This window comes from Chionomys nivalis, chromosome 9 (genome assembly GCF_950005125.1).
Source record: "Chionomys nivalis chromosome 9, mChiNiv1.1, whole genome shotgun sequence".
Taxonomy (NCBI): Eukaryota; Metazoa; Chordata; class Mammalia; order Rodentia; family Cricetidae; genus Chionomys; species Chionomys nivalis.
Window position 1 is genome coordinate 52,104,747 of NC_080094.1, and position 27,654 is coordinate 52,132,400.

At 43.8% G+C, this 27,654-nt stretch overlaps 1 pseudogene; it reads left to right on the forward strand.

The window, feature by feature from the left end:
- The first annotated feature begins 1,287 nt into the window (after positions 1-1,287).
- LOC130880989 (thymidylate synthase-like) lies at positions 1,288-27,120 on the forward strand (annotated as a pseudogene).
- Positions 27,121-27,654: the final 534 nt, after the last annotated feature.

A 27,654-nucleotide genomic window follows, 5' to 3' on the forward strand; every position in this document is an offset into this window, starting at 1 on the left:
AGTGCAGAAGTGTAAGCCAAATAAACTCCTTCCTCCCCAACTGGCTTTTTGTCGGTGCTTCATCACAGCAATAGAACTAACTAACACACAGGTGCTGGTCATAACACATGTATCCCACTCTCATGTCTTCCTTGAGGAAATCAGGTCCAGATCCTGTCTGGGCCTACGTGCAGGGCTTCACAGACTGAGTCTTGGGTGTTGCTTGTACCTCTGGGCCATCTTTCAGGAGCTGGTTTGCAAATACTGACTCTATTTCTGTACCGTCCTGAATATTTGGTCTGCTGCTTGAGGTCTAAGTTTCTTGCAGAGTCTGTGTTTGACGGTCTCTAGCTTGCTGAGTACTGCATGGTTCTGCTTCAAAGTTTCTTCTCTAACAATGCCCTGTGGCCCAAACTTCAATGCACAGTCACGTGACACTTGTCCTGGGGTTCACAACGCATCTCAGGCTGCTATGCCTCCAACACAACAAGCTTGTGTGTGTGCATATGTATGTATGTATGTATCTGTACACTTATGTACAGGTATGGTGGTCATAAGCCAACAGAATGTATTACTCAATCACTCTCAACTTCATCTTTTTTTATTCGTGTGTGATGTATGTATATGGAGTGTGAGGTGCTTGCACACAGAGTCCAAAAGAGAACACTGGATGTCTTTCTGGATGCACTTTCCCAGTACTATATATGTGTATGTGTGTGTGGGTGTATGTTCGTGCTTGTGCCCATGTCGGTGGGTGTGCCATACGCTTGTATGTGAAGACATAGAGGCACATCCTGTAACCTCTTCTTTGCTCTCTGCTTTATTCCCTTGAGACAGGTTCTTTCCCGAACCTGGAGTTCTTCCTTTGGGGGCAAGGTTGACAGTTAGAAAGCTCTAGGGCTTCTCGTCTCTCTATCCCTTTGCTGCCATCTCTCCAGTTTGGAGTTACAGGAGTACCCAGCCATGTCCAGCTTCTCACACGGATTGTAGGAATCTGAGCCCAGGTCCTCCTGTTTGCACAGCAAGGGCTTTTATCCACTGAGCTTTCTCCCCAGCCCATATTTTTCTGGGCGGAATCTCTCACAGAACCCAGAGCTCACAAACTCAGCTACACTGCTGGCCAGAGAGACCCCAGGATGCTCCTCGCCTCTGCCCCTTGAGCACCAGGAGTAGAGGTGCATGCTGTTGTTCCCAGCTTCTAAATGGACATAGAGAACCTCAAATCAGTTCTTCATGCTTGTGTGACAAGTACTTCATTCATTCATTGTGCCGTCTCTCCAGCTCCAGGGGATTTTTATAAACGGCATCATGTGGCTGCTGCATGGAGTGCTGGATGCCAAGGACTCAGCACAAGCACTTGTTAGTGGAGACCACTTGTTCGTTTCCTGTGGGCCCATATTTCATATAAGATAATTTACAGGCAGGCTCACTGGCCACTAAGCAGCTGCAACCCCGCCAAACAAGTAAGACAGCAAGACAGCCACCTGACAAAGGCCAGGATGTATTTCTCCCTTCTCCTTTGTTAAAAATGTAGATTACCTGGGGAGAGGTGTTTGCCGAAGCTGATGACTAAATTACAGGTGTTTTGCTTCCAGCTTGGTTTACCTGTGGGATAAAAGGTGTTTTGTGTAATAAACGCAGGTAGATCTTCAGGATGGATAAAGCCTGAGATGCCCTTCTGTGATGACTGTGTGAACTGTGTCTGGTTATTTCTTGCGCCTCCGTACCGGTCCAGTTAGGGAAAATAGTTTTCTATGTTGGAGCCTATGCCCACCCCCCCCGACAGTTTCCTAGCTGCCCAGACTCCCAAAATAATCACACAGAAACAGTATTATTTAAATCACTACCTGGCCAATCACTTAAGCATATTGCTAGCTAGCTCTTACATCTTACATTTCCATTATTTTATATTTTTTATTTTATATTTTATATTTTTGGCCTACTGGTAAGGTTCCAGCTGGCGGCTCCATGGCTTCTCCCTGACTCCGCCTTCTTTCTCCCATAGACAAAAGCACTTCCCACACCAAGCGCTGTGAAGAGAGGGCCTTCCTGACATTTCCTACCAGCATGGACATACTGGGTCACCCCTCCTTTCCTGCCCTTCCAAATACCCCTCACTGGGGTTGGAGAGTTGTCTCCACAGTTAAGAGCACTGGCTGCTCTTGCAGAAGATCTGGGTTCAATTTCCAGCACCTACATGACAACTCACAACCATCTGTAACTCCAGTTCCAAGGGCTCTGATGTCCTCTTCTGACCTAGTGCAGAAACTAGGCACATACATGGTACACACATGCAAGCAGGCCAAACACTCATACATATATTATAATGAAATAAATAAACCCTTAAAAATTAAAAATCAAATCAATTACCTACCAGCCATTCTAGGGAGTAAAGTATTTTGTGCTCTATTGGTTATTGTGGGAATGTGTTAAAGGGAATTAAAATTAAGTTTAGATTTCCTTAGCCTCCCTTTCTTAACCTGTGGCTCCTCGGAGAAGTGGGAGATCCCACTGCCAATGCCCAGGACAGACTGACCCCTGATTTGTAAAGTTCCTCTCTTTACCTGCTGTTAAAACTACACATACCCATGCACCACCCACCTCTTCACCAGCTGCTACCCAGCGTCCCTTAGGGTATTCCCTGGAGACTGGCAGACATGTTGGGTGGTCACCTACCATCATCTCAATCCTTCTGTATTATCCAATCTTCTGTTCCTTTGCTAGACCAACTTCACTGTCAGTGGCCCCAAGAATCACTATACGTCCATAAATACAGCATCAGAGTTTTAATTCGTGTTCATTCCTGTCATCCTGGGACACAAGTCCTTCCAGGCGATTGGCCTAACCTTCCACTCTTCTTCACAGAAGAGGACCTTGTCACATGCTGAATTTATTGCAGTTATGTTCTGTACTGAATCAGGATCCTTGATACCAAGGCCATCGTCTGTTAAGCAGGCCGATTGTCAGGGGAATTGGTAGACAGGATAGGTTTGTCAACAATAAGAGCCGGCAATTCTAATCCCTGATTAGAGGAAGGCCTACAGTCGGTCCTAGGAGGAAAGGCCCGGCTTGCTTATGAATACAAATGAATACAATGACTCTCTTCCGCCCAGACTCCCGGCAGAATGCTCCTGTGCATGCGTGCTCTTTCCGTTTCAGAACTGTGTTTCTTCCAGCATGATCCTCCCTTTCTGAAATGCTGTTCTGGTCCTGCCCATGAAAAGTTCGCTATTTTAAGTATGGATTCGGTCATGCCTTTGGTTATTGGCACTACTGCACGAATGCTCAATTACAAGACTGTTCAGTGTTTTCCAAAAGGAGTATAACAGAAGCATTTGGTATTTTCTAGTTCAGAGGCCGGGAGGGAGTTCATGTTGAACAAGAACTATGGAGTTTCGCCAGAGGCTGACATGTCATATTACACCGTTGCGATCATAGAGTTGAATGGAAGAACAGACTGCAGACTTATGAGGGTCTAAGAAACCTTGATGTTGTTCAGAGATTTAGCCTTTGGGCGTAATTTTGTGGATTTGGTTTCTTCAAATCCCAAATGGGCCCACCAGGTATTAGACCCTAAGTGTAGCCTCCTGCTCTGTGCTGTCCAGGGCAGATTCATCCCCTCACAGCCTGTTGTCCAACAATCTGCAGGTGGCGTTCTCGGATGGCTCTCTTCCTTTCTGGAAATATCAGAAGGGTTTTGCCTATTTCATTCTATGCCTGTCATGTTCGGACCACTTCAGGAGACGGCAGAATGTTCTATCTACTTCAACCCCTACCTGTGTGGAATTCTTTAGACAGATAGCCATGAATGTCATCATAAAGGACAAAATGGATGTAGTTCCCTTGATACCTTTGTAGGATTTTCTAAGATGTTGGTATGTGTCTCCTTATAATCTCCAGAAAGCTCCCAAGGTGAAGACCTGCTTGAGTGCAGTGAAGTACTCCCCTTGGCCACAAAACTTGAGGATTCAAATAAAATAAACCCCCACATACATGCCACACATTCACACACACACACTGGAGTATTTTAATTTAAAACGTTTGATTATTTTGATGTATGTGTGTGTGCTTGTGCATGTGGGTACCTATGAGGGTCAGAAGAGGATGCTGGAGTCTCTGGAGCTGGGTAACGGGTGGTTGGGGGGTGCCTGATTTGGAGGCTGAGAACTGAACGTGGGCCATCTGCAAGAGCAGCAAATGTTCTCACCATTAAGCCAGCTCTCCAGGTAGACACTTTCTTAGCATGTGCAAGACTCTGGTTTCAATACCTTGCACAGAGAAATAAACCCGCGGGCAAGATGTCAGGATGAGAAGTAAAGACACTGTGATGGATGGTATTGTACAGGATGCACCTTGGCGTGTGCCTGTGGGGATTATCTTAATTACATAATGGAAGTGGGAAGACCCCTCCCACTATGGGTGTGGCCATTCTCAGGCGTGAGAGGTGGGTCCTGAACTGTATAAAAAATGGAGGAAATGAGCTGAGGACTTGCTACGTTAACTCATTGATCTCTGATCCTCACTGTGGGTATAATGTGCCCCGTTCTCTCAAAAATCCACATTACCACACAGTTTATCAGAAATCTATCTACCCTCAATCAAAAGTGATTTACACTCACTGTAATGACATGCCAAGAGTAACTATCAAGAAAGAATCTAATAGAAATCTATAAATGTCTTTCCAAGAAACATATACGCTCAATTTAAATCATCTGCTTCAGAGCCGATACCAGTGTTCTACAGTTCATGCCTGTGTGGACAGATACCTTGGATATAGAAACGTGTAGATCTCATTAGAGGTTAGCATCAATAGATGAACTCTGTTTGATAATAGGACTATAAACATCAATTAATCAGTGTTATCCCCCACCAAAATCCTGTCTGTCTCGTAGATCTATAACAGCTAAGATTCCCAAAAGAAACAGATTTGTATATTCTCCAAGCAAATAGCATAAGCATTAATTATAAAGAGGGAACTGAAGAATGGTTTCCATAAAGTGACACATATTTGGGGCTTTGCCGACAACTGTCAGATCACCCATGGACATTAATCTGGTTGTATACCATGTAACCCCAAATGGCCACCTCCCGTGTGAACCTCCATAGTCAATGGCACTGTTCTTGGGACCTGTGAACCTCACTCCCATTCCCTCATGTGCTGACCCCAACTTCACCATATCATGTCCACAGTCCCATTCTTGGACTATCAAGCCTGACTCGTTCAGGTCCCCCTCAGCTGTACATGAAGGATTAACACAGAGATGAAAATTGTGACCATCCTCTTACTATTTTTCTTTGTGCATGGGTTCTGGGTACACTGAGTCTAAAGCTGCTCCAAAAGTGAAGAGACATTACCTCGATAAGGAATCAACTATATGTCTTCTGTCTGGAGTTCAGCCTACTTTCCTGAGATGGACAGAAAAGCCATTTTTGGATGAAGCAGTAAGACAATAGAATACCCCCACCATCATGTAAAGCGTTATCTGGGCATGCAGCTCAGGGGTGAGATGTGCTGTGTTCAACAGAATAAGGGCCTCGGTTAAACCACCAACATTATAAAATCCAAAAACTAAAATATTTAAAGATTTCTTTTTATTTATGTGCATGTTTGTATAAATGTATGCAAGAGAGACAGAAACAGAGACAGAAAGGCAGAGCAGAGAGCCTCAGGTAGAGTTACTGGCAGCTTTGAGTAACACACAGTGGGTGTCCTGGGAGCCAGCTCAGGTCCTCTCTTAACCACAGAGCCGTCTATTCAGTCCAAAAGAAACTGTAAGGCATTTATTTAAAGTATAGGCTGTAAAATTCATGTGGGTTTTAATATTTTAAAAGACGACTTCAAAGAAATGGTGTTATTTCACTGGCTTATGTGACTGAACGCCCACTCTCTAGGGAGTTCTCCCTGCTCCGTGGTGTAATTTGGTGATTTAAGCACATCACACAATCCTAGGTGAGCCCTATTTCCTTGCAGTGTTCGGCATCAATCATTAATGTTTGTAGACCATACCAGAGTGAAGACATTTTTTTTTCCTTGCTTATTTAAAATCCAAGGCCAGCAAAACGACTCAGCAAGTAAAATCGCATTCCATGCAAGTCTGGTGACCTGAATTCTTTCCCAGATCTGGTGGTAGAGGAAAGAATTGACCCCTTAGAGTTGTCCTCTGACTCCCACACATGCGCTGTGGCAAGCATGGACACACATATACACATAATAAGCCTGCCTTGTTTTTCTTTTGAGATGAGGTCTCTCTGTGTAGCCCAGGCTGGCCTTATCTGAACTATCCTGCCCCTGTTTCTTTTTTGTTTGCTGTTTGTCTTGTTTTGTTTTTCAAGATAGGAGTTCTCTGTATAGTGGTGCTGTCCCAGAACTCCCTTTGAAGACTGGGCTGACCTTGAACTCACAGAAATCCACCTGCCTCTGCATCCTGAGTGCTGGGATTAAAGGCATAAACCACCACCGCCTGGTTCGGCCTCCATTTCTTAAATACTGGGATTACAAACTTGTGTCACTATGCCCAGCAATACCTACAACCTTTTAAAATGCTAAGCGAAATCCCCCTGTGCAATTTTTTAAGCAGACTTAATGTTCTACAAAAAAAAAAATTCACTTCCATGGTAAAAAGGATTTTCCCCCTCTTCCAATGATCACAAATGCTGAAATCTATTTTTTGCCCATATTACAAATAAAAGTCGTGAGACAGTTATGGTGGCATACGCCTTTAATCTCAGCACTCTGGAGGTAGAGGTAGGAAGAGCTCTGTGAGTTTGGAGCCAGCCTGGTCTACAGTGCAAGTTTTAGGACAGCCAAGGCCCACACAGAGAAACCCTGCTTTAAAAAAAAAAAAAAAAACAATAAGTAAATAAATATAAATAAATAAATAAATAGATGTTGCTCGATTGGGTTTTGTTTGAATCCCCAGAAAAACATCCCCTCCAGTCAATTCTGAGACACTAAGACCAGCATCATCATCCACACATCCTGTGCTTAGGGATGCAAGGATTGTAGCTTCCATAAGGATCTCAAAAACACTTTCCTTGAGCCATAACCAGAACTCTGGGCATTGCATCTAGCCTAGAATGGGACAAACTTACAATAGCTTTATGAGACATCCTAAAACAAAAGCTGCCCCCAGCAATCCCTTCTCTGTTTTGTTTTTTCTATTAGTCATTTCCATTCCAGATATACGGATGTTATTACTTTCCCACTATAACAAGTAAACAAAGAAAAGCACTCTTGGCCAAACTTCCTCCTCTACCAACTGCTGTGTTTCCACAGCCTTGTTAGAAAGGCTCTTCTAAGGATCCCTGCCTGGAGGTCACATGCTCTTCTGAGCCTCTACGCTCAGAGCTCCACCCCCACCACTCCACTGTTCTTGCTTCTCTCTTCCCTGATGCAAAATCCAGGCACATGGCCTTCCCTCTTACACGACCATCCTAGTACTCCTGTGTATACGACTTGAAAACGTGTACTGACCTTCTGAGCTGAGGCAATCCTATCCTTTCAAGGGGACAAGCAGACACTAGATTCATTCTTAATTCCTCTCATTTTCATACCTCACACCAAATGCCCAGAGAATCTGTCTACTTTTATTTATTTAATTTTTATTTTTGGTTTTTCGAGAGAGATTTCTCTATAGCTTTGTAGCATGTCCTGGAACTAGCTCCTGTAGACTAGGCTAGTCTTGAACTCACAGAGATCCGCCTGCCTCTGCCTCCCGAGTGCTAAGATTAAAGGTATGTGCCACCACCACCCAGCTTTTAAACCATATCCAGAATCCAACAACTTCCTAGCACTCAGGAGACAGAGGATTGGATTTCTATAAGTTTGATCAGCCTGGTCTACATAGAGAGCCCAAGTCCAGCCAGGGCTGTACAAGTGAGATCCTGTCTCAAGAAAAACAAAATATCAGTCCCTTGGTAACTTCATTGTGGGCACCGGGTCTTTTTTCTTCTGGTTGGTTGGTTTTATGTGTGTGCGATTGTGGGTGTGTGCGTGTGTGTGTCTGATGTCAACCTCCTCGATTGCTTTCTGTCTTGTTTTTTGAGATAAGGTCTCCCATTGAACACAGAACTCACCAATTTGGTGTGACTACCTGGTCTGCAAGCCCTCCGGACCCTGCCTCCTCAGAGCTGGGACTATAGGCAAGCAATGCCCACGCCTTACTTTGTGCATAGGTGCTGGGGGTCCAAACTCAAATCATCACGTTTGCACAGCAAGCACTTTTCCTACCGTCTCCCCAGCCCTATTAGTCTCCTTCCCTTCCTCCCCTACTTCCAAGAAACCTGAGCAAGGTGTTGCACATGTGACTTGTACAAGAAAAAAAAAGTTGTTAATTCTTGTAAACTACTGTTTCACCCACTGAAGAACTGAGTGGATTCTTTTCATTCCTTGTGAACTAAATCGTATTTCTGTGCGTTCATAGCACCAAATCTCAAAGGAGCACCTACTTGCCTCTTGACTTACTTAGACTCACACAAGACTCCTATAGGAAAGGACCCCACGGCGGTCCTAGGAAAGTCATAGCAAAGGCTACAGGTAGCAAAGGACCGCAAGAGAATTCAGAGCACTCAGCAGCTCTCCACGCTACCAGCCCTCTAGGGGAAATCCTATGGACATCTTAGTTCTCACTATGACCACCTAGCGTGTATTCTGCCGTCTTCCCCATTGTCAATCATGCAGGGTTTTTCTTCTCTTAAATTCACTCAAATAACCTTCTTCTTCCTCTTTCTCCAAGCTTGCAGCAAACTGTATCCTGAAAGAACATGTAAGAACCACTTTGTATTCACAATTTTGTTTTGTAACTGCTCATTTATTTGGGACTTTGTATTTGTATTTTAGCAACACTTTCTATGAAATGTAATGGGATTTTTTTCTCCAAAAGAAAAAAGGAATAATAAGGCTGTGACATGAGCAGTAATAAACAATAGAAACCTGTTAGAGCGAAGGAAACCCACGATGACGCAGAGAACTTTTTATGATGCACGTATTTGATTCATAGAAACTTTATGTCAAAGAAAGTAGGTTTAAAGTTAAGGGCAGAGTGGTAATGTTAGGATGTTTGCTTTAGTCATGGCTCTCCAGAGAAATGAGACTGAGGTATTTTAGGAATTGACTCCAGCAGCTAGCTGCTGGGTCTGGCAAAGCTAACATTTGTATGGCAGCTTCGTAACCCGGAAATGCAGGTTAAGGGTTTGCCAGTCTTTACTACAAAACTCACAGGTTGCTCTGGCAAGGGTTTCCTTGCTACAGTCTTGAGAATTCTTTCTCCTTCAGACACTGTCAGGCATGACTCATTAGTCCTCCACTGATTGGTTGAAGTCTCTCCGGATTTAAATGCTAGACACTCTTAAAAATGCCCGCCCTCCTGCATGCTGTAACATCAACACAGGTTATCTGACCTGCTGTGCACGGCAGGCAGCCTTGCCGTGTTGACGCATAAAGTCACCCATCAAAAGGTAATGGCGGTTCATTCTTCTTGTTATTCTCCCATTGAGGAAGAAAAACAACTCTGAGACTCTCAAGTAGGCGCTCTGGGGAAGATAAGCCAAGGCTCATTTGAGATTAACAGACATTGGTCTAATGCTATTAAAACATCAACAGGAAAAACCTGGCCTTTGTATCTGACAGCGTTACTAAAGCTCCCAGAGCTGCGAGCCCAGCCCTCAAAGATCAAGTTCAAGGGGGGAAAGAAGCAGTGACATAAAGTAGCAATATTTCGATCATTTTCTATAACCACCTTTCAATTACCATTGATATCCATTTACTACTTTGGTCTATAAAGTGAAGAATAAAATATGGAGTTTGCAACAACAACAAAAATTAGATAAAAAATTTTGTTAAAAAAAGAATCATAGGATGAATTTGGAAAATCCATTTCTGAACTGAGTATGTTGGCACACATGTATGTAATTCCAGTACTTGAAAGCCAGAGGCAGGAGGATTGCCGTGTGTTCAAGGTCAAACTGGGTTATGTAACTAGATTGTGACTCAAATAATAATTATTTTTATTATTATAAAATTATTACTATAGTTGTTGGTATTTCATCCTAACCTTGGTGTAGATAACAATGAAGTACATAAGCTAATACTAGAATAAACAATATAATAAAATAATAATACTCAAAATAGTATGAAGCATAATTCATTATGCCTAGGTGTTTATTTTTTGAACTAATAAAGTTCAAGTTCTTTGAACTTATGGATCATTCTGGAAACTATTTATGCTTAGCTCCTTTAGCTGTGCTACGATTTTTTTTTAAACAAAAAGCATAGCAATCTTTGACTCAGTTAATCTGTCCTTGAGAACGGCTCCCAATGGTAGCTTAATTAATACCTAGGTTAAAATGCAGCGATTTCTAGAATGCAAACGTTGCAAACCCAGGCTAAACACCTCAGGTGGGATAGCAAAAGTCCAAACTAGCTTTTCCACTACCTGCCCCTTGAGCACCTACCCTTCCTACCTCTCTTGATTCCCTCTCGCCCTTAGTCCACTATAACTCGAAAAATGCCAATCAAGACCACCTTGACGTCTTAAGGACCAATCCTCGGTTCCATGTTCACCTACAAGGAATGACTTAATCTCTGTTTCTTTCTTCCTCTAGCTTTGCTAAACTGTGGAAGAACAAAATGATTGACTTTAATTGAAATTTATCTTACCAGTTACCCTGTTTTATCTGTGAAATCAAGTTAGTCCAGCATTTGTGAGAGGAAACATTTTTATCTTGCAGTGCTGGGGATTGAACTCACAGCCCTGTGGGTGCCAGGCAAGTGCTCTGCCTCTGAACTACACTCTCAGCAAGCCTATCCCCTTGACTCCCATGAGTCTTCTGGGATCACTAATTAGAGACTGAGTTTGTATCAAGAAGTCTTCTAGATAATATTAGAACATCTGCACCTATCCATGCTAAAGCAGTTCCGGACTCGGGGATGAAGCTGCTCTAATGAGTGACCGACAGCCTTGGGAATAAGGAAACCAAGGAAGCAAGCTTTAACAACGCTAATTCGGGAAGCATCACCTTCTGGTGTAGACCTGTCTTCCTGTCTCCACATCCCCGCAGGGTACGGCTGTGTCAGTGGGGAGGGCTGCATACAGCTCCCTCCTTTCTTCACTCCACACACACTGAAGATGCGACTCTGGGCCTGTGGACAGACCACATGGTTTCTAGAAACGCGCTGATATCCCTTTCCTGTCTGATCTCCTATTTCAGAGAGAGATGTTTATTTTTACATGTGCACAGCTGTTGATACACCACCAAAGCCAGAGATGTTTAATTCCCAGGACTTCAGCTGCTGTAGGGGAAGGACGGGTGGGCGTGGCACAGCCCCGGGTTCAACAGGGCTCTGGGCCTCCCTGCGGTTAGCACTAAAAATTAATCTTACGACACATTGCCTGAAATTGTAAGGTTTTTAATGTGCTTTTTTAGCATGTCCTGTGTGTGTTTTTTTTTTAAGGTAGAGTTCAGAGCTACTTTTCTATAGCTTCTGACTATGGGAAATGATGAAGGTTTTCCTTGGAAAGGCTAATTTATTATCAAGATGAACAGGGTAACACGTTAGGAAGGCTCCAACATTTTTATCATGAGGTGACATGAACATAGAGTGAGGTGTGGCAGCTGCCTGGCTTTGTTCTGAGTTGAATTTGGACTCCTCTGCTTCTAAGATGAGCTATTTTGATAAGCCAAGAGCTCAGAGCACTGGCATTCATTTAAAGGCAGCAGCCGGGGGAAGACACTGTGCCAAGGTCAGTGTGTCGCTGGCAGCAGAAAGGGAGACTCAGCAGTGCCCGCTGCCAGCACTGCAGCTTGAGGAGTCCCTTGGAGCCTCCTGGGGCCTCTGCTCAGGTCCTTGACATCCGCCACAGAAAAAGATTCCAGATGAGTCAGTAGAAAAAAATTCGTGAGCCTGTCGACTAAGCAGAAAGACCTGGTCCACTAAAGGGAGCCAAGCGTGGAGGCCGGGAGAGGAACACTCCTAATTGCCTGGGCAGTAGCTACACAGTGATATGCGGGCTCTTAAGCTACTTCATTGGCAACTAAGTTGTTCCCATATCAGGGAAATCGTGTCCTGCCATCCCACTTTTCCATATCCTCAGAATATCTGTGACTATGAGACTTCAAAGGGTTATACAGCACCGATTTAGCTGGTGTGCTGTAGTGATGAAATACTGACCAACAGGTCCTTATTTATACACAGGTCACTAAGGGTTGTACTTAAGGCACGATCTTCAGCCACTTTCAACAATCTCATTTGTGACATGTTACCCAGGAAGGGGAGTACAATTCTTCTACAAGTAGCTTGGTTAATTATGCTGACATTTTGGGCAAGAGATAAAAGTCAAAACTGGAGGGGCATCCCTCCTTGTGACCCTCTGTTTCCTAGCTATTAGTTCACTGTCTCAGATGTGATAAGGTTTGGTTTATTGTGCTAGAAGTCCAATTTGGTGCAGCTGCTGTGCTACTCGAGATTATATGTGGGATGACTTCTGAAAATAAGTTGGGACTCCATTCAGTAAACACGAAAGAAGAAACCGATAAAATGCGTTTTGTTTAATTAATGTGAAATGATATAATTTCTCTAAGGCCTCTTGAAGTTCCCTGCAGCTACATCTAAGTGTGGCATACCGTTCCTAATGTGATGTATCAAGCAAGAATGAAGTCTGCCTTCACACCGTGGGGAATATTGACCTAACTAATAACCGTGCACGGAGAGGTTTGCTCATTCTCATCCCCCCGGTAGAGCATACACTAACTGGTGGAAGGAAGGAGGTGATAATGTTATCTGATAAACACTGCTGCCAAGGGAACAGCATCTTTTGCTGTGCCCAGTGACTACATGGGTCCTATGGAACCAGCATTTGAACCTCAGGGAAGCCTCGGGAGACCACACAATGAAAAGGCTACAGATAAGGGGCACTGGTCTAGCCTGCAGCCACCCAAGAAAGGTCACTTTTGCTTCAATGAAGCTCTAAGGCCTCTAATCCAAAGTGAATATGCTGAAATCTTTCAAAAGACACACATGTTTCAGGTGATTTAGAGCAATCCTAGCCCACTGGAATCTCTGAGAGAGCTAATACAAAACAAAAGAGAAACTTTTGCCCCCAAAAGCTAATATTCTCATCTGCAATGAAATTATTAGACTCTTTAAGCTACCCAAAATGTGTAGATAGACAGGCAGACCTGACCCAGCCCAAGATTAGCACTTAAAGAAGCCAGGGAATAGGGGTGCATGTTCTTAACTCAACCCTTGGGGGGCAAACACAGGAGGACTGCTGGAGGTCAGTTCAGCTTGACCAAAAACAAAACCCCGTCTGTAGTAGTCTGAATGTAATTGGCCCCCATAAGCTCAGAGGAGTGGCACTGTTAGGAGGTGTGGCCTTGCTGGAGGCCTTATGTCACTGTGTGATGGGCTTTGAGGTCTCCTATGCTCAAGCTATGCATAGTTCGGTTTACTTCCTGTTACTCACTGATCAAAATGTATTAACTCTAACTCCCTCTCCAGCACATCTGCCTGCATGCCACCATGTCCTGCCATGATGGCAGGTTCAGATGGACTGAACCTCTGAAACCATAAGCCATCCAATTAAATGTTTTCCTTTATAAAAGTTTCTGTGGTCACAGTGTCTCTTCACAGCATTTGAAACCCTAAGACATCATCTTACTAGAAGGCTCCTAGACATAACAGCATTCCTAGCAAGCAGGAAATATACCCATATGTTACCTAGGACACTAGGTGCCTTTGGGAATAAGCACTGATACTTGGTGTTCCAAAGATAAATGGACTGGATCAGAATAACATGACTAGGAAACTTGAGTTTCAGATATATGATGGGAAATTGCCCTCGGGTTCTTTTGTTTGTTTGTTTGTTTGTTTTTTGTTTTTTTTTTGTTTTTTTGTTTTTTTGATTTTTCGAGATAGGGTTTCTCCATAGCTTTTGTTTCCTGTCCTGGAACTAGCTCTTGTAGACCAGGCTGGCCTCGAACTCACAGAGATCCGCCTACCTCTGCCTCCCGAGTGCTGGGATTAAAGGCGTGCGCCACCACCGCCCGGCTTGCCCTCGGGTTCTTAAGCTCTTACCTGTTCATCCACAAAAGGCCAAAATGCTTCTTAAGATTTAAGAGCAGAAAGGAAACTCTTGCATGGGCTTCCACAGCTGGTGTATGGAGGGTCAGGTTAGGGTTAGGAGCAGAGCTGTATTAGACATCTGACTAGCCACACAGGATACCAGGTTGGGGCTGTATTAGTGAATCTTTACCTGGTTCTCTTGCCTTCGCCCATACTTAACAAGAGAATCTTATCTCCCAGCACACACAGATCCCTCATACTTCTTTCAATGAGAGCAAATTCACCAAAACATGGGCTCCAGGCAGTATAGGTCCAGCTTATGTGGATGCTCAGCAAAAGTGAAGGGACTACTTTCTACAAAGGAAGAAAAAAAGATACATAGGATCAGGATGGTTATCACCACAAATTAAAGAGCCCTGGATACTCTGCTAACAGAACAACCCCAGAAACAGGAGCACCAAGTATTTTAGTTGGCAGGGGAGGTACCTGAGTTTGAAATTTGACAATTCGGGTGACCAGTCTTCAGAAAAACTGATGTGAGCTGACCGCCGGCAGGAATGAGTTTCCCTCATAGAAAAAGGTTCTGAATGGTTTTGAAAACTATATCAACACAGCAAAGAGTTTGGGGGACTGAGAAATTTGAGTGTAAAAATATCCCAGATTAACTAATGAAAGAGATTTATGTTATTTACCAGATCACAAAAACAAGGCCTGAGTTCTATAAGAAAGCAGGCACAGACTTTCTGTGCCTACCTGCCCTAGAAACCACATCACCCAGGTTATGTTCCAGATGGAACATAAACATAACAAAATATCTTTCTATTTACATGAAACTCTGGAAACACACTCATGTGCTATGGGCCAGTTACTGGTGTGGGCGCTGGCTTTGCTTTGGCTTCAGTCACGATCCCCGGATCTACTTTTATGGACACACACATACACATCTTCTTTTGTTGTTGTCGGGTTTCCTAGGGTCAGGATGGCTGCTTGAATGCGCTCAGAGGAAACGGCTTCATTATCCTTCTCTCTAGAGTTACCCCACTGGCCAATTGTCGGTCACCCAGGGCTCTCTTACAGACTCACACTCTAGCCCACTGACTAGAGGTTGAATTAGCTCCTTTATAAATTGCTATGTTACTCTACTACAACAAAAGCAAAGCTGTCTGTTCCACAACAGACAGTAAGCTACAGTCTGCTGCAGGCCTTGTTAACCTCCTGTTATCTTTGGTCCAGGAGGGGTAGGGCTCTATCAAGCACAAGGGCTCAGCCAAGACCTCAGCTGAGGACAATTATCATCAGTCTTTTCCTGAGAGTCTGACTCCTGTCCTGGCATTAGGAAAGGGTGGTATTTTGGTCCCCCCTCCTCCATTATGACGGACCCAGATCAAACAGATCTTTACAGTTCCTGGATTGTAGCCTGTACTGGGTTATTTTACCATCAACTTGACACTAACTAAACTCATTTAGGAAGAGGGAACTTCAACTGAGAAAACACACCTACCAGATTGGCATGTAGGCAAGGCTGTTGTGTGCGTTCATGACTGATGACCAATGTAAGAGGGTGCAGCTCTTTGTGGGCAGTACTGCTGCTCCTGGGTTCTATAAGAAAGCAGGCTGAGCATGCCAGGAGGAACAAGCCACAAGTGTCAGTACGCCATGGCCTCTGCATCAGCTTCTGCCTCCAAGTTGCAACCCTGTTTGAGTTCCTGCCCTTCCTTCCCTCAGTGATGGACTTTTATAAGCTGTGAGGTTTCTTCATTTAGTTGTTTTTGGTCATAATGTTTTATCCCAGCACTAGAGAGGAATGTAAGGAGGGATGAGACAGGAACTTGCTCTCTTTCATAGAAAGAGAAAGAGAGAAAGATTTCATAGAGGTAAGAGCTCTCTAGTGGCTTGGTTGCTTTGCTTTTCTGACCTTCACATTGAGTTCCAACATCTGTCTCTGGGTTTTTATTCTTCGTGCTACATTAGTGTCTTTTTCCAGAAACCAAGAGTGACTAGAATAGTTAACATCTGTCTTCTAATCCATCATTTGCCAGATGTTGTACATCCCCTTGGCTTGGGTGTCTTATTTCCTTCCAGATATCCTAGGGACCTTCTCTGGCACTCTTGACAATAGTTGCATCTCTGATAATAGTTTTTTTTTTAAGATTTTTATTTATTTATTTATTATGTATACAACATTCTGCCTCCATGTATGCCCGCATGCCAGAAGAGGGCGCCAGATCTCGTTACAGATGACTGAGAGCCACCATGTGGTTGCTGGGAATTGAACTCAGGACCTCTGGAAGAGCAGCCAGTGCTCTTAACCACTGAGCCATCTCTCCAGCCCTCTGATAATAGTTTTTAAGAAACATTATTGGGTCACCTGCCACTCAGCAGCAAGGCACAGAGTCGCTGACAAGAGGGGAATAATAGTACCTGGGATAAGGTGGACACAGTCTGCTCTGGTTTCAGCAAGGGGGATGTGTGGGCACTGGCACTCTGTGGCTTCAGCAAGGAGGATGTGTGGGCATTGGCACTCTGTTTGGTTTTCCACATCCAAGTACATTACCACCTGAGAGATGGATTTCCAGTGCTCACAACCAAATTAGTGTTCCATACGGATGTTCTGGAAGAGTTGCTGTGCTTCTCGAGGGACCCACAAACACTAAAGGACTCTCCTCCAAGGGAGTTAAAAGTTGCCGTGCCAATGGCTCCCTAGATGTTTTGGACAGTCAGGGATTTTTCAACACAACAGGAAGAGCACCAGGGACCAGCTTATGGTCTCCCTAGGAGGCATTCTGGGGCAGACTACAAAGATATGGATCCAGATGACTCCAGTCAAGGAGTAGACCAACTGTAGAAAGTGACACCATTGAAAATCAGTCCTGGTGACAGATGAAGCATCATGTGTGCCCTGAATCCAAAAGACTTTCCTCTAAAAGGCTGCCTCCTTGCCATGTCCTCTGACAGCTCTCTGTGGTGAACCAGGAGCTGTCCTGCCAGCCATACCAGAGGTCAGGAGATCCGGGCCTGGGTGTGTTCCTCAGTACCGCCAGTGACTGCTCACTGACATCATGGGCCTGCAGCCAGGTGTGTTCCTCAGTACCGCCAGTGACTGCTCACTGACATCATGGGCCTGAAGCCAGATGCATTGTCTATCCTTTGGAAGAGGCACATTTTTACCTGAACCACATCAAGCCACTGAAAATTCAGCATCAGCAAGAACTGAGACTTTCCCTAAGTTCAAAATCCTTTGAGGAGTTGAGGCAATTGATCACATCGGAGTTGAAGAGTTTCAGACCAAAGGGAATAATCCAATCCCCGATTAAAATGGAAATGGCTTTCTATTTTAATATCAACAGTCTTCAGGGTTTGGGTCAAATGCCCAAGGTAAAACAAAGTTCTTTTCGCTAAAGAGAAAATGAACTAGGAAAAAAAAAAAGAGTCCAGCAGTGGCCAATTTGTTACTATTCATTAACTCCTAAAGCAATGTCACTGGCAGATAAAAGTGCCAGAGACATTTTATACTGAAAGAAAACTGCCTCTTTCAGTGTTCACTGAAGGTGCATAAGAAGCTGGGGTGAATTTATGGAGGAAACTGGAAAGTTATATCCTCTTAGCAAGAACAACAGACATTTCTATATGTCTACATGAAGAGGGCTGGTGAGTTTCATAAATTTCATAAGCTATTCCTCCAAACTTGAAATATGAAACAACTTTCAAAGCTGTGCTTGTCTATTGATTGCTGAAATAAAGACTTGTTTCCCGTGGAAAGAAAAAGAAAAAGGCTTATTGGATATCCACAACAGCTAAGCGTCTAGCGCCTCACAAAATGAAACTCATCTATTTTGCCTCAGAAAAGTCTTAGAGGGCTCTTCCTCAAAACATCCGTTAGTGAGAAACCAAAAGTAGGAATCTTGAGAGAGCTGAGACAAGGAAGGGGCCTTGGCAAAACAATGTCAGGAAGAGGTTAGCAGGCTAGGAGCTGGTGGGGGCATGAGGGGGGCAGGGCAGGCAGGATTTGACTTGACTTCCGGCTATGGTTCACTGATATCTGCAACAGAATACGGAAGTGACACAATGTGTCTGAAACTACATTGTATTGACTGCATAATTTCTGCCGGGTTTCTTTGAACACGGGCTCTCGGGACGCTCCATTACAGAACACAGACATGGTCTCTAGAATGCCCAGGACACAAGAACTACTTGTAGGCTCATCAAGAGCCTCACCTTCAAATCATCTCAGCCAGGGCAGTGAGTGAAAACGTAGGGGAAGCCCAGAGACCTCAACCTACACAAAGAACTAGTCAGCTAAGACATGCTGAGAATGAATGAATAGTCTTCCCGGGGAGAGCACACAATTGGTTATCCAGTACTAAATGGCCGGCCCTGAAAACATAATGCAAGTAACAGTATGCAGACATAGCCGTTATATTTATGTGTTTAAGTATATATATATATGTATATATATATATGAATTAAATAATATAAAAGGGATTGCATAATGTAAAAGGGAGACCATGAATTTGAAAAAGAACAAGGAGGGGTGTGTATGGGAAGGTTGGAGGTAGGAAGGGGAAAGGAAAAATGATGCAATTGTTTGGGTGGAAAGCTCCACCCCAGCCCCTCCCCTTGGGAGTTGCCTCAGTCCAGACCCCACCTCCCAGAAAGCCCGCCAAACGGTGACCCCCTCCCCCCCACCAGAGAGGCTCAAGACTACTCCCACAGGTTATTAAAAACAAACACATGGTTTTCTGGTCTTCCTTTCCCATCTCCTCTCTGAGGGGCTGGAAGGTCACCTGAGAGCACTGGCATCCAATAAACCTGGGCTTTTTCTAATTCGGTCTGATTTGGTCTGATTTGGATTATTATGTCAGCAGAGAGGTTTATTGGGGTACAAAAACTTTTCTTAATTATCTCAAAATTGCCGGGCGGTGGTGGCGCACGCCTTTAATCCCAGCACTCGGGAAGCAGAGGCAGGCGGATCTCTGTGAGTTCGAGGCCAGCCTGGTCTAGAAGAGCTAGTTCCAGGACAGGAACCAAAAAGCTACGGAGAAACCCTGTCTCGAAAATCCTAAAAAAAAAAAAATTATCTCAAAATTTAAAGAAATGCTTGAAAAACACACAGAGTATAAAATTCTCAAAGAATTAACAAAAGTTATTAAAATAAAAATAAATAGAAAGAGAAGAAATTCCGTCAGAAGCTAGAGAGATGGCTCAGTGGTTAAGAACAGCGCAGAGGGCTGGGGTTTAGTTCCCAGCACCCACATGATGGGTCACAACCTTCTGTAACTCCAGTTCCTGGGTATCCATTGAGCCCTTCCTGCCTCTGAGGACACCAGACACTAACATGGTGTACACATACACACGTAGGCAAAACACTCATACACATAAATTAAAAAAAAATAAGAATTTATGTCCACCACAACAATCACACTTCAGAATTGGTTCTCTAAAGCCCCACCCGCACCCCACCCTCTAGTTAGAACTCCCAGCTAAGCCAGAGTAGGAAAGGGTAACCCAGGCTTTAATTGGCGCTTTTGGTGCACTCCTGCCCCCTGGTGGCCCATTGTCTCTACAGAAACTCAACATTCCCTTCTGCCTACCGGGTCTCATACTTCTTGGCAGTCTCTTAGAGGAAGGGGAAAGTTGAGATGTTTATGAAGTTCTGAAATCTGAGCGGTCTAAACAAGCTCAGACCTGATCAGGATTGGGTAAGGATGGTGGGTAGGGATTATGGTCACAGCAAGCAAGGGTCTTGATACCAGTGTTCCAACTTGGGAATAACTAGTACTTGATGGTTAACTGAACAGTTCAGTGCTCAATTTCAGTGAATTGTTTTAGGTTGAAATAATTAATTTCCGGAGTAAAGAATTTTTCCTTTGCCCCTCTGGGAAAGTTTCCTGCTCACGCATCTTAGTGATGAAATGGAAAAAATAAAGTATTATAAATATGAAGTGTAAACTGTGGGCATGGACAGTCTCAAAGCTTCAAAGTCTCCCTGCCTATCTACCTTCTGCTTTTTAAGCGAGGATGTTGTTATTGTTTAGTTAGTTGGGGTGGTTGGCTGGTTGGTTGGTCGGTTTGTTCATTTGTTTACTTTTTGGTGTTATAGACTGAGCCAGAGCATTGAATACAAGGCACATATCCTGCCAGTGAGCTGTACCCACAGACTGCTCCCTTTGGTTGAATTTTTATCTCTGCTATGACATCTTTTCATTTTTACAGCATTCTTATTTCTTCTGCATGCTCTTTCTCAAAGCCTCCTTTCTTTCAAGGGAAGGAAGCCCTGAATCTTCCCGTGATTTCAATAATAGATCTTAGGTCTTTATATGGTGTTTTATTGCCAATCTTTGGAGGTATTCCTCAACTGTCTGGTAGGTGATCTTTGACTGTGTGTTTAAGAGCGAAGACTATCAGTTAGCTGCATCAATTAAGCAAGACAAATAAATTCCAGGGGTCTGCTATACAGCATTGCACAATAAAAATGTATTGGCTGCTAATGAATAAAACTGATCAATAGTCTCACCCACCTGTGAATCCTGTAAACCGTAGTAATGAATAACATGCAGGCAAAATGTGCCCTCTAGTATAATAGTGGTATGGCTGTTTGGGGAGTAACCAATTGCTTTCTGATTGGATTTGAGACCTGCCCCGCAGAGAAGAAATTGTGTCTGGTTCGATAAAATTGGTGACAATCTTGTGGCTAAGGAAGTCATCAGCCCTAAAGGAAGCTGGCTATCATTGTTTCACTAAATGCTTATCCTGCCAAAAAGCCTTCTAAATACTTATGTTTATACATAATATTAGTGTCCCATCCAGTCTTCATCAGTGAAGTTCCTTGTTGCAGTGGATGACAGCTAAGATGCAGAAAGAACTCACCAACATGCATGCCTAAGATATGTGATGATGCAGTGCTTGGCCCTAAACTAAATAGCATGGCATAGCCATTGTGCTCATGACCTCATTGCAGGTGTGGTTACCTGCACAAGGTCAAAGCCCTCAATATTTGATCATGAGTCTCTGGTCCTCATAGACCATCAGCAGATATTGGCTCTTGGGGGAGGGGTGTCATTTTATTCTGGGGCATCACCACTGATAAGTTGCCCTTGTTCCAGTAAATAACCTCCCACCTGTGCCCAGGCAATAACAATAATAATAACAACTTAGTGGGTCATGCACAGAAAGACGTGAAAGTAAGATAGAGACTTACTGAGAGGAAAGGTTCAGCTAGAGAGGGAGGCAGCTGATGGGAGAGAGGAATAGAGATTGAAACGACTAAAATTCATTGTGTTTACATACGAAACGGTCTTAAAAATTTTTAAAGACTGTGTGAATACATTTCACCTTGAGTAGTCTTAGTATAATAAAATAAAAATTGTGAGAAGACCAATGAGACCCACAGCTGGGATGATGCAGGATTGGGGGCTGGGCTGGTCAGGGTTGATGGGCAGAAGGATTCTCCTGTTTCAAGCCAACAAGTTTCCCAGTGGGGATGCTGCAGTCATGTGTGGTTTGAAGAGGTTGGCCAGGCTGGCAGCATTCTCAGAGCAGAGTAGGGGGGGAAGGGCAGATGTCTATGTTTTATCCTGCCTTTCAGTGAAACCTCACTGTGAACACAGCAACGCCGCACTGGGCTGTGCCTTATGCTCTTGTCTCAGGCGCTTTTCTCCTTTCAGAGACTCCTTGTACCTCATTCATTTAAGCTTGTCTGGGGTCTAGGGAACAGGCTTGCTCTGAGCTTCCCTCCCTGGTAGTTTAGTGGTTAACACTCTGCTAAGTCAGTTCCCACTCATGCATCTGCTCTGTAGCTGCCAAAATGTGGTCACTGTTGTCATTTTACCCAGTGTCTTGGTCCTTGTGGGTTTACGCATTTTGAACCTATTTGTCATTTTAGAGGTTTGGAAACAGGCAGTTGAGACAAAAGAATGATCTCGTTCAACCACCACTAACTCGGACACCGGCCACTCCTAGTTCTGTGATTTAAAATGCATTTTAAGCAAGGAAAGAGTGAGTGGTTATCTGGGTGTGATGTTGGGGGTGTTACATATTGGGAACCTCATGAGAAAAAAGGAAGATTTGGTCTTGGAGAAGGTTCATGGAAGAGATGAACTGTACGTGTGTGTGTGTGTGTGTGTCTGTCTGTCTGTCTGTAGTGATTTCAACCATCAATGAATGGTGCTTTATTCTGGAAACATCTATGTATTATATAGTCATTAACATCCTTCCTCTCACCTCTATGCCCCTGAAAATCCAAAAAGACTGAAAAACCAAAGATGTCATGTATAAAAACCTCTTACCTATTTTCTCTGAAGTCCTAGAGAGTTCCCTGCCTGTGAGGAAGGGTTGTGAAGGACCTGCCTTGTGCTCACCAGACTGCCGTGCCTTTCCCTGAGGCCAATGCAGCCGCTTCCATCTCAGAGAATCATTTCTTCATCAGGACACACTATCGTCCCCCACTTGACACCTTAGCTACTTGAGTGTTGGATGCATTTTTCATTTGGCAAAAGTCCAATGTGACTTGTGGGGATGTTTGGTGTCAGAAGCAGCAGTGCTGATGCTCAGGCTGAGGAAAGAGAGAGCTGTGTGTTCCTAGGAGAACATGTGCTGGGGGTTGGAAGGGGCTGTGCAGTTCGTATGCCTCGCCAACACTGCCTGTTTCTCAGCTCTGTGACTGTTGACCAAAGAAGACCCCTCTGCTGTAGTTAGTTCTGACAGTGTCAGAATAGGTATGCGTGATCTGAATCACATGGCACTCTAGGTCCTCCGGAAGGACCATCTTAGAAGACCCTGGAGACTTTCCTCCCTCCCTTCCTCCTTCCTTTCGGTCAAGGCACACTAGGTGGCGCTGTCTGCCGTGAAGTTTCAGCAGCATCCCAAGGGTATGTCTCCTATGGGCTCCTTCAGCACCTCTGCAAGCTGCTCCCCAGAACCCCAGCCTGCACTTTCCTACTTGCCAGCTCCACAGGCAGCAATGGGACAGACTTCATCACTCTGCGGAGAGGGCCAGTCCCTCATTCTGCCGGAAGAGTTAATTATCAGTAAGAAGGATGCTCTTCCAAATTGGTTACTTTCTTGGGTACTCTGTCTCAACCCAAGGGATGGTGGTTGCCTTGCTCACCAGTTCTTTCTGTATTATTTTACCTCTAATGGTTCTCTTTATTCCTAAGAGTTAAGCCGTATTGCTATAGTATAATTCTTTTTAAAACCATTTAAGAATCTGTTCAGGTTTGTTTTGTTTTTCAAAACAGGGTTTCTCTGTGTCGACCTGGTTGTCCTAGAACTTGCTCTATAGACCAGGTTGTCCTCACAGGGATCCACCTGACTCTGCCTACTGAGGGCTGGGATTAAAGGCATGTGCCACCACTGCCTGGCTCGTTTAAGATTTTTTTTTATTGTAAAACTTTGCAAACAAATGCAAAAGGAGACTCCCAGTGTCCATCTCCCATGTGTTTGTCTCATCGTGTTCTTCTGCTTTCTATGTTATGTGGCTAAAGAATTTTAAAGCAAATCTCGGACATCATGTCAGACCTGTCACCTCTAAATAATTCAGTATGCAACTCAAAAAACATTCTAAATAAGTGGGGTGTGGAGGCACTTGCCTGTGACCCCAGCACCCGGAAGCCAATGCAGAAGGACTACTGGATGGATCAAGGTCAACCTCCTGTGGGGCAATGTTAGACAGGCCACACATTTCTGCATTGTATCAGCAGCGAGCTAAAAGCATCTTCAGACCGGCTGTCTCCTGAGCTCAGGCTGTGCTGATGTTGTTGTGCTGCTCCTTCTTTGTAATTATGGAGATCACCTGGGAAGAGGTGCTAATTCCAAGCTAGTGACAGAGCTGCAGACGTGACTTCAGTCCTGCTACCCTGGAAACAGAGTGCTAACGAACTGAGGGGCTCAGTTTACCTTGGGAGATAAAAGATGTTTGGAGAATAAACGCAGGTGATCTTCAGGATTTGAATGAACCCTGAGACTCCCTTCTGATATTGTTGTGTGAACTGTGTCTCATTATTCCCGCCTCCACACCGGTCCAGAGAGATAGTTTATGTTGGGGTTTGGACCCTGACAACTTACATAATGGGATCTTGTCGCAAAACAGAGAGAGAGAGAGAGAGAGAGAGAGAGAGAGAGAGAGAGAGAGAGAGAGAGAGATGCAAACAGTTTTCTGCATAATCACAATGTGATTATCTTATCTTTAATTCCTTAATATCGTTCAATATCCAAAACAGTCATTTCTCCTATTATATATGAAAATCCTATAATTGTCCCACAGAGTCAAAATTAAAAACAATTCAAAATTATTCAATTAATTTAGTTATGTCCCTTGAGATTCTTCTAAGCCTTTGAAATTTTATGCATCTCTCGGTCTCATACAATACCCTCCTTTTCCCTTTTGTTTGAATTGGTACGCTGATAGAATGAGTATAGTAATATTTTATTTAAGTTTTAATAAATAAAGCTTGCCTGAAGATCAGAGGGCAAAACTAAGCCACTAGAGGCCAGGCAGTGGTGGCACACACCTTTAATCTCAGGATTTGGGAGACAGAAGTAAATGAATCTCTGTTAGTTCAAGGCCACCCTTGACTACATAAGATCAATGAAGAAACAGATCCAGGTAGTGGTGGCTCACACCTTTAATCCCAGTACTAAAAGGGAGTCTAAAATGGGAGGAGACAGAGGCTCAGGGCTCAGTCTGCAGTCACCTAGCCTTGGTAGAGGTAAGACTTCTCTAGTGGCTTGGCTGTTTTGCTTTTCTGATCTTCAACTTGAACCCCAATATCTGTCTCTGTGTTTTTATAATTCGTGATACATCTGATGCACAAAGTTTGGGGTGTGAATTCATGAAAAAGCCTTTGCCTGTGGCTTTGCAGCCACCAGATTGTCCAGAACTACACATGCGGCCGGAGTCACCACCCTACTGGCTAGGTTTTCTCTCTTGCTTGACTCTCCTTGAACCCCTTCTTGCGTTGCTGCCAAACTAGGAAGCCTCCTTGAAATCCAGTCAGGCTTTTACTGTTCTATGCAGCAGCAATCAGCCTCACATCTTCATCAACATTGTCCACAGATTTGATAAGACAATTGGGAATTGTCTTAAATCCCCTTAAATCCTCTTAAAAGGGAGAATTTATTTTAAAAAGTTTTTCCCACACTAAAAAAAAAAAAAAGAGAAAACCATTACATTGAGAGGGATTTGGGCCTCTATGTAATAATATGCTAGTCAGCATGAAAATGGAACAATTAAATGAGATGATATCTAATTTAGATGGATTTATGTAATGTCATTGTAAACATTATCAGCTTTATCATTCTTGTTTTATCACTAAAAAAGTTGATTAATTCGAGACCAACCTGGTCTACAAGAGCTAGTTTCAGGACAGGCTCCAAAACCACAGAGAAACCCTGTCTCGAAAAACCAAAAAAAAAAAAAAGTTGATTAATCCAAGTGCTAAGATACAGGCCTTAGAAAAACAATAAAATCAGAACACAGAGATATTTAAATATAGACAGAAAATCAATGGAGATTCAATTTCAGAATAGCATTATGCGGTTAGAGAGGAACAGCCTAAGGTTTTCAAAGAACCAACCTTAATATATCCAGTAACATCACAGGAATTACCAGATGGAAGAGGCTCTGTTACAGCTACTGGACTCCTGTGCCACTCTTAGCTTTAAGGAGATTCAAGGAAGCAATAATCTCACATGGCATGCATTCACCTTTTGTGAAGCAAAGGTTAAAATTGTGGTCAGTGTGTAGGAAAATTATTCCTAAAGACTGTGTAAAATTGGTTAAAACTGTTTTAGAACCTGGACTACAATTACAAAGGATTACCTGGTTCAGAGAAGAAGTTAAGATTATTGAACTCACAGAGATCCATCTGCCTCTGTCTTCCAAATCCTGCCTGGTTTCTAGTGACTTAGTTTTGCCCCCTGATATTCAAACAAGCTTTTTTTTTTTTTTTTTTTTTTTTTTTTTTTTTTTTTTTTTGGTTTTTCGAGACAGGGTTTCTCTGTGGCTTTGGAGCCTGTCCTGGAACTAGCTCTGTAGACCAGGCTGGTCTCAAACTCACAGAGATCCGCCTCCCTCTACCTCCCAAGTGCTGGGATTAAAGGCGTGCGCCACCATCGCCCGGCCTTTAAGCAAGCTTTTTATATTAAAACATAAATAAAATATCACTATAAATGAGAGTCCAGCAACAAGATACCTCTTATGGTATTAGATATGTGTTTATCCATGTGTTATATTCTTTATATTCAATATTTCCTTTGTACTAGAGCTAAAAGATTGTGTGTGTGAGTGTTTTGCCTGTGTGTATGTCTGTGCATCACAGCATGTCTGTGCCCTGGAACTGGAGGTACAGAGAGGAAGGTTGTCACACACACACACACACACACACACACGAGTGCTGGGAATCATGCCTGAGTCCTTTGCAAGAGTAACCAATGCTCTTAAACACTGAGCCAACTCTTCAGGCCCCTCTAATTATGATTTTAAAAGATCTCCCTGGGCAGAGAGGTATCTCAGTGGATAAGAGTGCTCGGTGCTCTAATGGGAGGCCCAGGTTCAGTGAGTGGTCACGTCTTAAGGAAATGGGGCAGAGAGGTAGAGCAGTCTCACCGGACCTCCTTTTGCCTCCACAAATGCACATACAGGCACACATAATTGTACATCCATGTGCGTGCACACACGCACGCACACACACACTCCTCCTAGGCAGTGCTGTGCTTTCACCCCCATAATGAAGTACATAGTACTAATTGTTTAACTTGTTGTGACTTTAAGATTGATCTTCGAAGCCAGATATGGTTTCATGAAGCCAGTGATGATAACCCCATCACTCTAGAAGCCGAGGCAGGAAGAGCTTGTTTGAAGCCAGCACAGGCTACGTAGGAGACTTTGACTCAAACAATCAAAAGTCAGTTTATTTTTAACTGATTTCAAGCTTAAGGAAATGTTACAGAAACAGTTTGTCGTTCCTACTTATCTTTCGCGTAGCTTTGTCTGTGCCAGCATCTTATATAAGCAAAGGAACATCATCACCATAATCATCACCATCATCACCATCCTCAAGAACAGATCAGCCTTAGTATAACACTATCATTTAAGTCACAGACCTTATGTGAACATTAGTGACGCTTCCACTTACCTTAGCTCTCTGCTCGAGGAGTTTTACACAGACTTAGTGGTCCCTTCCGCCAGTCTCTTCCAGTCTGTGACAGTTTCTCCCATTTTCCATTGCCTCTCATGACATTTATATCTTTTTATAAGGACTCATTCTCTTTGTGATGGGACAAGGTACCTGACAGGGGTCTCATGATAGGAAAAGCATGGCCGCACTCACGGTAGCAAGGACAGCCCTGTCTGTAGTGGGAGGGGAGGTGACTTGCTCACAGATTAATGCTTTCAGAGAAACTAGGAGCTCAGGCTGGAGCAGGGGCCAAAGCTGTCCCTCTCCTGTGGCCCTAAATTAGCCACCTAGGCCCCATGTCCCAAAGGCTTCACAACCTTCTGAATCAGCATCAGCTAGAAATGAGCCTGCCAGAAGACAGTCCACATTTCCCCATAGCTTCCTAGCCCTGGCCTGCACAAGTTCATGATCATCTCACGATGTAAAATCTATTCGAAT